Source organism: Calonectris borealis, chromosome 9, assembly GCF_964195595.1.
Source record: "Calonectris borealis chromosome 9, bCalBor7.hap1.2, whole genome shotgun sequence".
NCBI classification, from domain to species: Eukaryota; Metazoa; Chordata; class Aves; order Procellariiformes; family Procellariidae; genus Calonectris; species Calonectris borealis.
Genome location: NC_134320.1, coordinates 8,020,797 through 8,033,234, shown reverse-complemented (window position 1 = coordinate 8,033,234; position 12,438 = coordinate 8,020,797). Strand labels below are relative to the sequence as shown.

The window sequence follows — 12,438 nt, the reverse complement described above, 5'->3', positions numbered from 1 at the left end:
AATTTTATTTTGTAAACTGCATGTTTTATTGTAAAATGCAGCCAAGTATTGATTATGGTCTTAAAAAATCCAAAGAACAGTAGAACCTAAGTCAGGGACAGGATTAATGGCTATGTTATCAGGTAAATATAACAACTAATGTTTGGGGAGGGAGGGCATTTTCCTGTTGGTTCATAAAACGCCCTACAAGCAATACATTAGACTTGTCTCTTCTGTTCTCTAGGCTTTCTGTTTTGCCAAGTGTCTCCCTGGTGCAGCCTTGGAAGACAATGTAAAGCAAAAATAGCTGTAGGCTTTGCACCAAACCCCTTTGTACCCTTGCCACCTTCTGTTTAAAACCTGTGCTGTAGCGTTTGCCAGATATGACAGTCTGCCTGCAGGTAACATAATAATGCGTGCTGTACTTAAAGGTAAATTTATCTGCTGTCCGTGTCATTTATAATAAGCTAGCACGAGAGCCTCAGATTTTGCTGATGCAGGCAGTTTCAAATTGTTTAATAGCGTGGGGTGCATTGTAAGAAATGGTCCCGTTGGGACCTCCCAGTGAATCTGTTCCACTGCAGCTGCTTCCATGGAGCGTTTAGTCTGGTTTTCAGCTCTCCCTTGATGTACACTAACAGGTAGATACTACAGAGAGATTCAGCGTCATGGACTGTCCAGCCTCCGTAGGCACCAACTGGCTTCTGATCACAAAATGGGAACCTCTGCTAAAACTGTTATGGTAACCTAACAAGTTAGTGCAGGTACAGATCTCTCCAGCCTTTTTAACGTGTGATAGGTGTTCAGTCTTGTGAAGGTATACAGTATAGCTTAGTCTGCTTATGCAAAGATTTGTAAGGAAGCAGTGCTCCTTTGAAAGAGAGCTATGTGGACAGTTTGGTCTCTGGTTTCTTAATTAGTCCTTTCTTCAGGCAGCCTTGCTTTCTGGGAGTTGTTTGCTTGTACCAAGCAGAGATTTTTACAGAAGATCTGATATATTTGATGCGCTGAAGCACAGTCACTTAAAATTGAAAGGTAACACTTGAGGTTTTAGTTAACTGAATGCAATTTGAAGCATAATGCAAAACTGACACGAGCCAAGTTTAGGATGGTGGCATAGACTAAAGTGTCAAGGTCGAGAGCAGAGTGGGTCCATTAAGGGGCTGTGAAAACTTGCAAATGGCTTTTTCCCTGCTGGTGACACAGATGGTGCTACTTTAAAACTATTCTGTTTGACAATACTGCAGTGGATGGTGATGAAAGACAATTATGCTAAAACTAAGGGCATATGTTATCTAATTAACATAATATTATTTTTATTAACATAATATATATTTTTTATTCTCTGGATTTCCAGTGATTGTTTGGCACCATTTTCAAGTTCTTTTTATGTTAAATTAACTGTAGCTGTCTTACTCTTTAGAATTATCCACATTCATTTTCACTTACAAAGCTTGTGCATTGTCTTAGCCAAGAAAAATACATTTGTATAGATTCAAAACTCCTGAACTGAATGGGAGTTATATCTTTGGAATGACAGTGCATCACACAGTGAGCATTTTTGCAGGGAAGATGTCAGAATGTTTCATTTCTGTGTGCATTCTTTCATGAACATATATCCTGGATAATGTCTTTGCTTAGGTTTAAAGCTGGAGCTTAGAATGGGCTTTCAGAAAAGAAGTGGAAATCTGCAGCTTGTGTTGTTGCATTCTCTGTGTCTCAGACTTTTAACTTGTACCACCATGCACCCGTAACTTACACTTAACTTTACCTCTGGTATTAGCTGGCTTTTTGTTGTTGTGGTTGCAGTTTCACAGCATAGAGATACACGACACAGGATTCTGGCTAGATTGTGTACAGGGTTCTGTGCTAGGATGATGGTCCCACCTTGCATTTAGATGTAGGTCTAGAGTTTGGTCAGGGCTGGGTTTTTTTCTGCAAAAGCATTTTTAAGAACTTCAGTTTTACTAGATTATGCTCTTCCCTAAATTTAGGAGATGGTGCCAAGTCCACATTGAATTTCAGGGAGATCCTGGCTGTCTGGCTAGTTGCTAGGGCTACTGTAAGGGTTAGGATTTAGGAAAAAAAGGATAGAATCTCCTAGGTTGCAGTTGAATCTTTTGTGTTCCTCTGGTGTAGAACAAGCCAGGGTATTAAGCCTATGCCTTATTTCATAGATTCACTGTAGATATTGATCACCTGGGAATGTGGATAGGTAGGGCTTGGGTTAGGGTTTGGCTTTTAAAAGTGAAGAAACCATTAGCCCAGTCTTAGATGGGCTTGGAGACCGTGGATGATGGCTGGTGCCAGCACCGTTCATCTTTGATGAAAGGGCTACGTGCTTTTATTTCCAACTAAGGTTGATTGAAAGTTAGTTTTGGAAAAGGACTGAAAACTTTTGCTACTTTTTGCGCAATTCTATTTGGTTCAGGGATTAAGAGCAACAGCTGGAGTCAGCGGGGTCCCTGTCCTTGTTTTCCTTCAGTACTGGTGACATGGCTTTATCAGTGGCTGGCGTTAGGTTTGAGTAAGGATTAGGAATTTAAGGCAGAAGTGTCTGTAAGGATTAAGATTCTACTTTATTTCATATGATCTTCGCAGACTAGGGTGGGATCTCTGGTCTCCCTTCATTGATGACTAGCATTGAGTTTAAGCATTAAACTGCATATTAAAGAACTCTGAAAACTGGCCACTTCGTTACTAGGCCCAGCTTACAAGGTGAGTGAGGGGTGATAGAGCAATACTTCTTTGTAGTGCATGAACTGTATGTTCCCTCTGTACGATGTTTTCATTTCTCCTTTTTTTTTCATTGCAGCTGATAAATGGCAAGCACGTCATGACCTCAGAAAGGAGAAAAATCAAACCCTTAAAGGGTTTCATTTTCTTGCCTTCAAAACTTGCTAGCTGATATGTTAGCTAGCCAGAGACATCCCTCCTGGGACATTCTTGTTCCAGGTGCCCCTCTGTAAGTCTTCCTCATTCCCTGGTAGAGAGGGAAGTGTCTGTGCAATCAAAACGTAAGGCTCATTTCAGCAGCTGGATTAAAAAAAGAGCATTTCTCTTCAAGCAGTGTCCTTATATTTAGGTACATACAGAAGCACTGGTTTCAGCAGCACAAATAGTAAACTGCATAAATGTACCTTTCATTGGCCTGAATAACAGTTGTGCCAGGGAAGTGTTGATAAAGCCACCAATATTCTTGTCTAAACAGACAATCTCTTAATCTGACATATAATTGGAAAAGAGTGCGTGTTAATAGTAATCAACACTACAAGTGGTGTCTTGGAAAGCATGGACTTGGTTGTGTAGAGCCACTGACTAATGTCTGGGTGTTGGTGCTCATTTTGTTGTAGAACTGACTGACGCAGTCAAGCTGACAGTATTTTGCTGAGAGCGAATCAAGAGAAAATGAAATAGTGCATGTTGGATATCGTTGTCCATTATGCTAGAGGAATTGTCCTGCTTTCCGCTGGTTTTAGCCTGGCTTTGGAAGGAAAAAAGACTAATGAGTTCCCATTATCCTTGACAGTGTCTGTCCTGTGTCTTTCAAATTACTTCTACCAATCTGTTTCTCTCCCTGTTGGCTAATTTCAGTCAAATTTGTCTGAGGCAACAGTAAAAATTACGGTCAAACAAGTTTCTTCAAAGTAGATGGTGTTTGGACAAAGAATCTCAATGAAGTGCCCTTATGGAGGGGAACACCACAGCTGAGTTTGCATATTCCTGGGCATCAGAGAAGCCACCAGGGAGTGAGACCTCAGCCAAAGCTTCAGTTAAAGCTCTCAACGGGAGGTGAACGTATAGGAAAGCAAACTTCACCAACTCTGCTGCTCACGAAGAAAACTTGCATCACTGTGAGTTGCAACTGGGTGACACTGGATGTTTAGATGTCTCTATAGGTTACTTAGTGCCGTAACACTTACTGCTCCGGTAGCTATCCCGTGGAGCTGAATGTTACAGTAATGAAATGCATAAGTAAGATGGTGCCGTTGGCATGATAACACAAATGTCTTTCACCAGAAGAAGCTTTGCTTTCCAAGTTTGTAGTTTACTGGCTTTAATGATAACTTGATTCCTTAACTGCTTTTTGAGCACTTACTCAGACAAGCAGTGTCTTGAGACTATCAAGGAATTTCTTCTTTTTTGTGTGTGTGTCCTGCCCCCCGAATTTCTGCCCATATTCACAGAAGACTAGGGGAAATTTCTCTAAAAGTTCATCTGTTTAACAATGATTAATCTTGAGTAACAGCTGAAATAATGCAGAAAGCACTTGTTACACAAAAATCTGCAAACAAATGTCAAGTACAGCTCTTTGCTTTGGTTCCCACAGTTGAAAATGAGAAAGCTTTTGCAAAGTCATGGAAACACAATAGCTGTGCTAATCTGAAAACAGCAGCCCTACATATGTTTTCGAAGAGAAAAGAAGAAACCTGATGCCTGTGAATGGCTGAGTCTGTCATGTATCACTCTCGGACTGGAAATTTAGCACTTTTGCACCTCTTTCCCTAAGACTCAGGGATGAGCTCATGTTCCATCAAAAATAGTCTGCCTTACTGTCTGAAAGGCAGCTATGCTATCATTTGAGAGGAGAAGGTCAAACACATTTGTTAGCATGTTTTTATGCATTTGAAGAATATTCCAGAATCAGGCTAGCTATTAAGAAAATTACTCTGTATAGAAAGAGTACCACAGCAACCCTTCTTACAGAAATACATACTTGTAGTTCTTTTGGGTCTGGTTGAACATAAACTAGTTTATCTCCAAGAATCCTCTTCTCAACTGCACGAGGGAGATAAATTTGCCCTCTAATTTCCTCAATGATAGCACATTATGGATGGCTTAATAGCTATTGAGGTTTCCAGCTGGATTCATCAAAGCATTAGGCAAATATTCAATATACATCTCCTGTTAGTCCTTTCATACCACAGAAAGGTGTGGAATAGAGATCAGTAGCACATAATGAACATGCAAATAGTGTGGTAAGAACAAGTTTGTCATGGTTATTGTTGTCCTAAGAGAGATTCTGATTTCTGTTCTCTGATTCTCCATACAACTTATGTGTAAGTTCTCATAACCTCACTAGATTTATGCTAAAAAATATTCTGTCCATCTACAAATCATGGTCAGAAAGTTTATATATACCAGTCATACTAGATGTGGGTTCAGCTCTCTACTTTTATATAGAGATAATAGGGAAAAAAGTAAATATTAAGACTTCTGCGGTGAAAGAGGCATTTCTAACAATATATAGTAAGCTAGGACTCAAACCAGGGAATAAGTACTATTTTATCTTTCTGCAGTGGGCATTATAATTTGTACCATGGTAATGATTGAGGTTCCATTTAGTTGGTCACTGAAGGAAAAAACAGAAAGCCTGTGTCCTGAAAAGCTCAATCTGCTGTGATTTTTGTAACTGTCTTCCCACTTCCTCCTTAAATGATTTTTAAAATATATCGAATGATGAGAGATCCAGTTTCATTAATGAAACATGTTCTTAATGGAGAAAATATTAATGCTGACTAACATTATTCCTTTTTTTGATATAAAGGGAAATTTAAAATGGTATAACACGTCTTCAAGTTGAAAAATAATGCATCTTTATACTTTAACAGCCCTGTAAAATGTCCCAATTGCACAAGAGAAGAACTGAAAACATGCGATGAGAGAAGTGCTTGCTCCTTTGAAAGTTCCAGTGTCAGCGATGGAATAAATTTGGAGATGAAATCTGGGCTTGGGTGTGCACTATTGCGGCTATACCTGAGAGCGCTGCTTTGTCACCCAGTGTCACATCCGTAGACTGGCTGCTCCGATGCACCTCCATTTCTGCATTTCATTTTCTGGAATTCTGCTTTGCTCCAATGCTGTCAAAGATGACTCGTGCTGTCAGATGACACCACAGAAAAGCAGAACAAACGTAGAAAATGATGTTGTTACATAATGTCCCTGTTGCTTTGTCCGTTGTCTTAGCAAGTGACTTTGCCTCTGCATCAAACTGAAGTGTTTGCATCTCCTGTTCCCCTTTACGAAATAAGCAGGCCAGTTGCCTGCACCAGGCTGGGAAGAGCCAGCTATGTTCATGGTATTGCCACTGGCATGTGATTACTTAGAAAATGTGGTTATTTACCAAGTAATTGTGTGTTTCTCTACCATAATTTTCCCGTGGTGGTCTTGTTCAGTAGTCTGTTGAAAATGTGCCTGGTACAGCATAAAGAAAGGCACCGATAATGAGGTTCCTGCTTAGTGATTCAGTCCTTCCCACTTTTCCTTAAGGTCACCTTCAGCAGCCTCCCCGTTCACACGTCAGTGCCTCCCTGTTCCATTTCAGTGCTCTCGGCAATAACAGGTTGCAGAGTTCAGCTTCTTAAATTGGCATCTTTAAAAAGCCCCACTTTGAAAAACTAAACACTTTAATGATCATGTGTATCCACTCTGCAGGCTTTTATATAATAATTTTGGTTTTCCTCTTGTTGCTATTCAAGAACTAAAGCAGTGTACTGTGCTCTGGGAACCCAAAAAACAGAAGCAGCAAATTCTTCGTGTTCTGAAAGCTGTTCAGCAACAGCTACTTCGCTCCAGAAGCTTTCTTTTAGGATGCACTCAGAGCACTGCCCAATTTTTTGAAATGTACTTAAAACTTGATGATCAAATGCATTTAATGTGTCCCCCATCTCTAGAGAAGTGAGCTCTATGAACGGAGCCAAATTACGCGATCTAAGTAGCTGAGTAACCCCTACAAGTTGCCTCGGAGGAAGCGTGCGTACGTCGAGTTGAAGTTGGCTGTTTTCATGATTGCACTTTCTTTTTAAATTATGCTTATTTAGTAAATATATAATCTATAATACTTAATACCTTAATTTCTTTCTTAAATGTTTTGGGGGTAAATAGCGAAGGGAGGAAAGGAATAGGGAAATAACTGTGTCAAGACTTTTTTGTATTCGTGAAAACTGCAGGTTTTATGTACACTCCAATTTGGGCAGCTGGGCAGCTGCTTGATGCGCTGCTCACAAGGGAACGGCCTTCTGATGATAAGCCCGAGAGAGCCTGCCTATACCCCAGCTTGCCTCACACCCATATGGTTTAGACAGATGCTGATGCATAGATATACGTTATGGCTTATGTCTGGCACTTTGCACCCACTTGTGTGGGTGGATTGGGTAAATCACAGCTGTGCCTGCCCGTGGAAGTCCATCACATAACTTGCGATGTCTTCTAGTGGCATCACCTTGCTGCTGAGGTCTGCCAAGACAGCGCTGAGCCTCTCCTGGGACAGGCCTGCTCATAGAGAATGCCAGGATACGTGGTTAGCCAAACTGGAGATTTCTAATGAAGTGATTGCTCAAAACTTGCAGTCAGGAGACACTTCAGCCTATTGCTTCATCTCTGGTCTGGTTGTCAGGTGGGTACTACAGAGATACAGCCGTAGTTTCTCTTTTACCGATTTCTTCAGAAAAACATGTATCTTTGGCTTCTGTGAAGAATTTTGTTTAATGATGTATAGAAAATTTGTAACTACTATAACAACAATAAAGACGCTTAACTGATAATATTCACTAAAGGATTCACCAAGGATGACATTTTCAAAATACTTAGTCAGCAACCTCATACACCTTTGTGTGCTTTACACGTAGAAACCATGTTTAGAGAGAGAGATTTAAACGTGGCAGTGTGCCAGGCACTTATTAAAATGTAAGTGCCTGAAGCAAGCCATAAGCTTTGTGATTTATTTTATTTGCAAATATGATAGGAAATTTGGAGTTATTCTGAAACAATAGTTACTCTTTAAGACATTTATAGTAAGCCTACCTAAATGGTTTTCTGCTTGCTTCCACAGGTACTATGTCTCTGCAACTTTTGCTGTCTTGTCTTGGGACTGTATTTATCCCCTCTGCACAAGGCTTTCAAGTCATTACTATATATACCTCAATGTTGGGGTTTTTTGGTCAAAGTTCCACAATATTTCAGGTGGCTGACACCAGATTAAGGAAACAGTAAGGGGGAAAGAAACCCAACAACTGTATTTGGGTAACCATTCTGCTATTTGTTTAGCCTGTCTTTGCCAGCATAAGCTGGGCAATCAAGGAGATTACAGCGGCGGTAGTCCTGCCGGTAACGCCAAAAGAGGAGAGTGGTGGAATTATAGAAGGAGGCACCTCGGCAGTGTCCGCATAGGGAGATACCTGTCCCCGAAAATGGAAACACCGATGTCTTCTGGGTCACATGTTACCTCATAAAAAATATTTCCCTGAAGTGGAAATCAGATCCAAGTGCTGGCATGACACTATGTGACAATTTCATACAGTCAGAGAGTTTAGAAATGGCTCAAGGCAGTGGCAGAGACTGAATGGCAGGCCATTAAGTTCTCCAAGGCTCCCAGAAGTGACGATAATCAGGACCCTGTTGCAAGCAATGCAATAGTCCAGCAGTGCTTCAGGTTTCATGACAAAGCAGCACCTCTGACAAGCCATAGAGAGGTAGGAACACTGTAGAAAGCTTCTCACCCGTTTTTTTAATAGATGAGAGGGATTTCTTATCTGGCTCGGGTATTGTCTGAGAGTCTGCTAACTAGGGTTTTGGGGAGAAGCCGTGATAAGAGAGGTCTGGTTCAGCTGTGGCATCCTTTGGACTCACTTGAAGACCCGATGTTTTGGGGAAACAGAACATCAGGCCTTTTGGAGACCTAGACCATTGGGCCATTTCAGTTGAAAGTTGAGAGTTGGCACCATAGATTCGTCTGCTTTAGACCTGTCTTGATTGATTTAACTAGTGTTTCTCATCTGGCATGTATTAACATTTTTTCTGTACCTGATAAAACTGGAAACAGCAGTTTGGAGAACCTCCAGTGGATGCTTAGAGCTTTAATTTCAAGGCATCTTACCTTCTTAAAATGCTTAAAGGGACCTCAAGCCATTTATATAGCTTGTTTAAAGTGAGCTCAGATTTTTCTGTGCTACACTGTTATCTGCATTATAAATTTAACTGAAGTTGTGCACTTCTCTAGGTTTGCTGTGCTTCTGACCTCTAAGAATTTGCATCATGATTCCTTGCCCAAATCATGCACTGATATATTTTCTCTTTTTATGTTACAGTTCTGTCCTGTCTTGGGCAGACTCTGTAGCAAGATGCCAATGGGGTACGAAACGAGAGCTGCCCGCCGGGAGCGTTCGGAGAACGCTGAGCGGCCGTGGCCGTGCGGGGCTGCTGCCCTCTGCTCGAGCTCCGTGGGACAAGCTCCTGAGCCTCTGACCTCCACCAGAGCAGAAGCCTGGTAGAGCTGGACAAGCACCTCAGCTGACAGTTCCGTGTAAGCTCCTCGGTGGATGTTTTCTGTGGCTGTTTTTGTGTTGGCCTCTCATAAAGGTTTGAGACGCAGGCTCAGCGCTACCTGGCTATGCTGTGTTTACGATAAATGCGTGTTTAACTACCTCACTGAACAGGAGTGAAGTTACTGACAGAAATATTTGCAAAATAGTAAATATTAGGGAATACTTTGGTGAAGTGACATCTTAATGTATGCATGTTTGAATCCTAAAGCTGTTTGGTCATTTACAGGAGAAGGGTGCCCAGAATGAATTGCTCATTACAGATCTGGAGACTGTGAAGCCCCAGACTCCTCCTGTACCGCAAAACCAGAGTGTTTCTCTGACAAAAGGCAGGAACAAGGCAGGTAGAGTGAACAGTACAGGGCACTGCATAGTAGTTCTGGAAGAGAAACAGCAGGAGAAATGCCAGAAATATCAAAAAATAATTTGCCACCAGACAGCTCTTAAAGCAAGTAGACGTTGGGGTGAGATGCTGACCTTATTAAAGTGATCAGGAGTGTTTCCGTTGGCATTATTAGCGCAGATTTGCCTGGTAGAATGAGGATGAGTGCATGGGGGTGGGTTGCATTCAGCTGATATTCCCTTCATTTCTCAGGTTGCTCTAAGGCCTGGGAGGCCTCGCTGGGACAAGCGAGGAAGGAACAGTGGCGAACTCAGAAGCGTGTGAGTCCTTGAAGTGCATCGCTCAGGCAAGGCGCTGGAGCTCGGACTGTTTGTGTCGCTGCTGTGCAAGTATCTCCTTATATATAGTCACACTTCTATTTCCCGTGAGGTTCTGTGATTCCTGACGTGTACCAGGGCTTAGGGGAGTGAATCTCCCTAGAGGACTGGAAACCTGACTTTACTTGACCCTCTAAGAGTACTTTGTGACATTACTTTTACAAACTCAATGCAAAGCAAAACACTAAATCTACTTCTTGGAATAATTTTCACATATCTAGAACCAGAGTTTAAATGATTTTTTAAATTATCGATTTAATAGATATTGCTTAATATATTTTATTGTAGTAATAAAAAAATAAGTCCTTAAATTACCAAATTAATATTTCCAAAGTAAAATCTGGTGAGTCCTAAGTAAAAAGTGAATTGCTGCCCACAGTCAATAGTTTAATAGTGGAAATGCTATTTAATTTTATTATTATTCAAATTTACGTTCAGTTTTCTCAATTAGCATATAAATACTATAAATCACTTATCTGGAAAAAGCCTTATCCTGGAATATTTCTAACGATTATAGATATCTGGGTAAGGCAAAATCTTGGCTAACACAGAGCAGTGAACACAAATCAGGCACAACAGGTTTATGGTACAATGAAAATTGCTTGTTTTCTCCAACTTAGTTTATGTACAAGAATTTGTGGACCCTTATGTAGGGATCAGAATCTTTCCTTCTTTAATATGCTCATGTAAACGAGTAGCCATTTTCCTTTATGTGTATGTATTTCTTTGGAGCTGGTTTGCCCACCCGTTCTTTAACAGAAGCCTTTTTTTAAGGATCAGTTCAAGCTCCTCTTTGGCACCTTTGAGAATTGCTGCTGCAAGTATGCTATTCCTGTAGCCACCTTTTGCCCAGCGTATGTATAAATTAGTAATTCAGCTGAAGAAAATATGCTAAATCATTCTGCTCTCTCACTAGAGGGCCAGAATAAGGAAATAGATTTAGCAGCATGGAAGTTTATAAATGAGCACTATTTTAGATCAATGGAAGAGGAAGTGACAAAGTGAATGGTTAAGAAAAATCTGTTTTCATCCTCATTTTCTGTGTGTGGACTTAGGTGCTGACATCTTCAGTTATAACAGTAGAAGTAGGTAGCTTTCAGGCCATTTAGTGTTTTTAGGTTAAAATTAACACCTTAATCTTTTTTTCATTCTTAGCAGATAGCCAGAGTAGACAAAGGAATATCAATTTAATTTCCTCCCAGAAAAATACTCGACCTAAGAAACGACCCATTGACACCATGTGTGACGTTTGACAAGAAGGTATCAACACCTCTTGTAAAGTACACTGCAGAAATCTAATCTGAAAGCAAGTTCAGCCTAGAGCACGTCAGGTGTCCTACTTCAGAGGCGTGAAGTTAAGCCTCGGAGTAGACTTGAAAGCCCACCCCCCGCCCCCGCTGAAGAGAGGCACGTGCCCATTGCGAGTGCCAGAGAGATGCAAGCCACCTCGTTCCTTCGGATATTCTTGCCCCTGCAGGTGAAGGATGTTTTTCCAAGGGCCTGCCCTTCTGGGCTCAGGTGGGCTCTTGCCCTTTGCATCTGCAGGTGACACACGCACGAAGCACGCTTCGCGTCCAAAAGGAACAACTGGAACCTGTAGCGTTCACTATTCTGGTTGTATCGGCCAGTGCTTTCCTAAGAGATGCTAGGAACCAACCAATTTCCAGAAGGTGCACCAGTCCCACAGGCAAGCCCTCCCAGTAACAAAACAAATACTCTGCGTCTCTTCTGGCTGTTTCATCAGCGACCAGCCTTGCTTCTGTTGTTTTCTAAGCTGACTCTCAGGCAGTAAGGGTGAGGATCCACACCCTTGCTTTCCTCCAAACACAGTTAATCGGTTTGTTCCAACATTCTCTTCCACTGTTGAACTGAGGAAGGAGATATTAGTACTGATTTCATTGGGGTAATATGAAAGTTCACGAGTTATTTTTCAAATAGTATGTATGGCAGCTGCCATTTAAACAGCTCTGAATTTGACAGTATCTGCTCACAACTGCCCGTGCTGTGTCCGGTTTTAAAGGAAGAATAAGTATTTCATCAGCAACTGAGAATTAGATGTTGTTCGTTCACACACTCACAAAAAAATGTACTGGTTAACCATCCAGTGCGTAGTGTTGCTGGGTCCCTGCCAGGCAATAGTTTGAAGGTGTTTGAATATTTTGAACTGAGATTTATTCTTCTTCGGATGCATTCTTAACCAGCCAAATGATTCAGAATGTCCACTCTACCTGTTAAACCTACTTAAGCATCAGTCGTTTCATTTTCTCGAATCTAATTATTCAGCAGTTTATAATTAGTAACTCTCACATTTCTGCATAAATTTTTAACGTGGGATTGGACAAGGACAATTACCTAGGCAATCTGGTAGAGCAAATACCTCTTTTTAACCTCTTTTTCTCAAACAAAACCAGAAAGAAAA

The 12,438-nt window shown here is 41.1% G+C and overlaps 1 long non-coding RNA gene across 1 annotated transcript; it reads left to right on the top strand.

The window, feature by feature from the left end:
• The first annotated feature begins 6,539 nt into the window (after positions 1-6,539).
• On the top strand, positions 6,540-10,260 carry LOC142085564 (uncharacterized). The gene is made up of 4 exons (XR_012674764.1): positions 6,540-7,375; positions 9,066-9,280; positions 9,529-9,594; positions 9,895-10,260. It is a non-coding gene; the product is annotated as an uncharacterized LOC142085564 (long non-coding RNA).
• Positions 10,261-12,438: the final 2,178 nt, after the last annotated feature.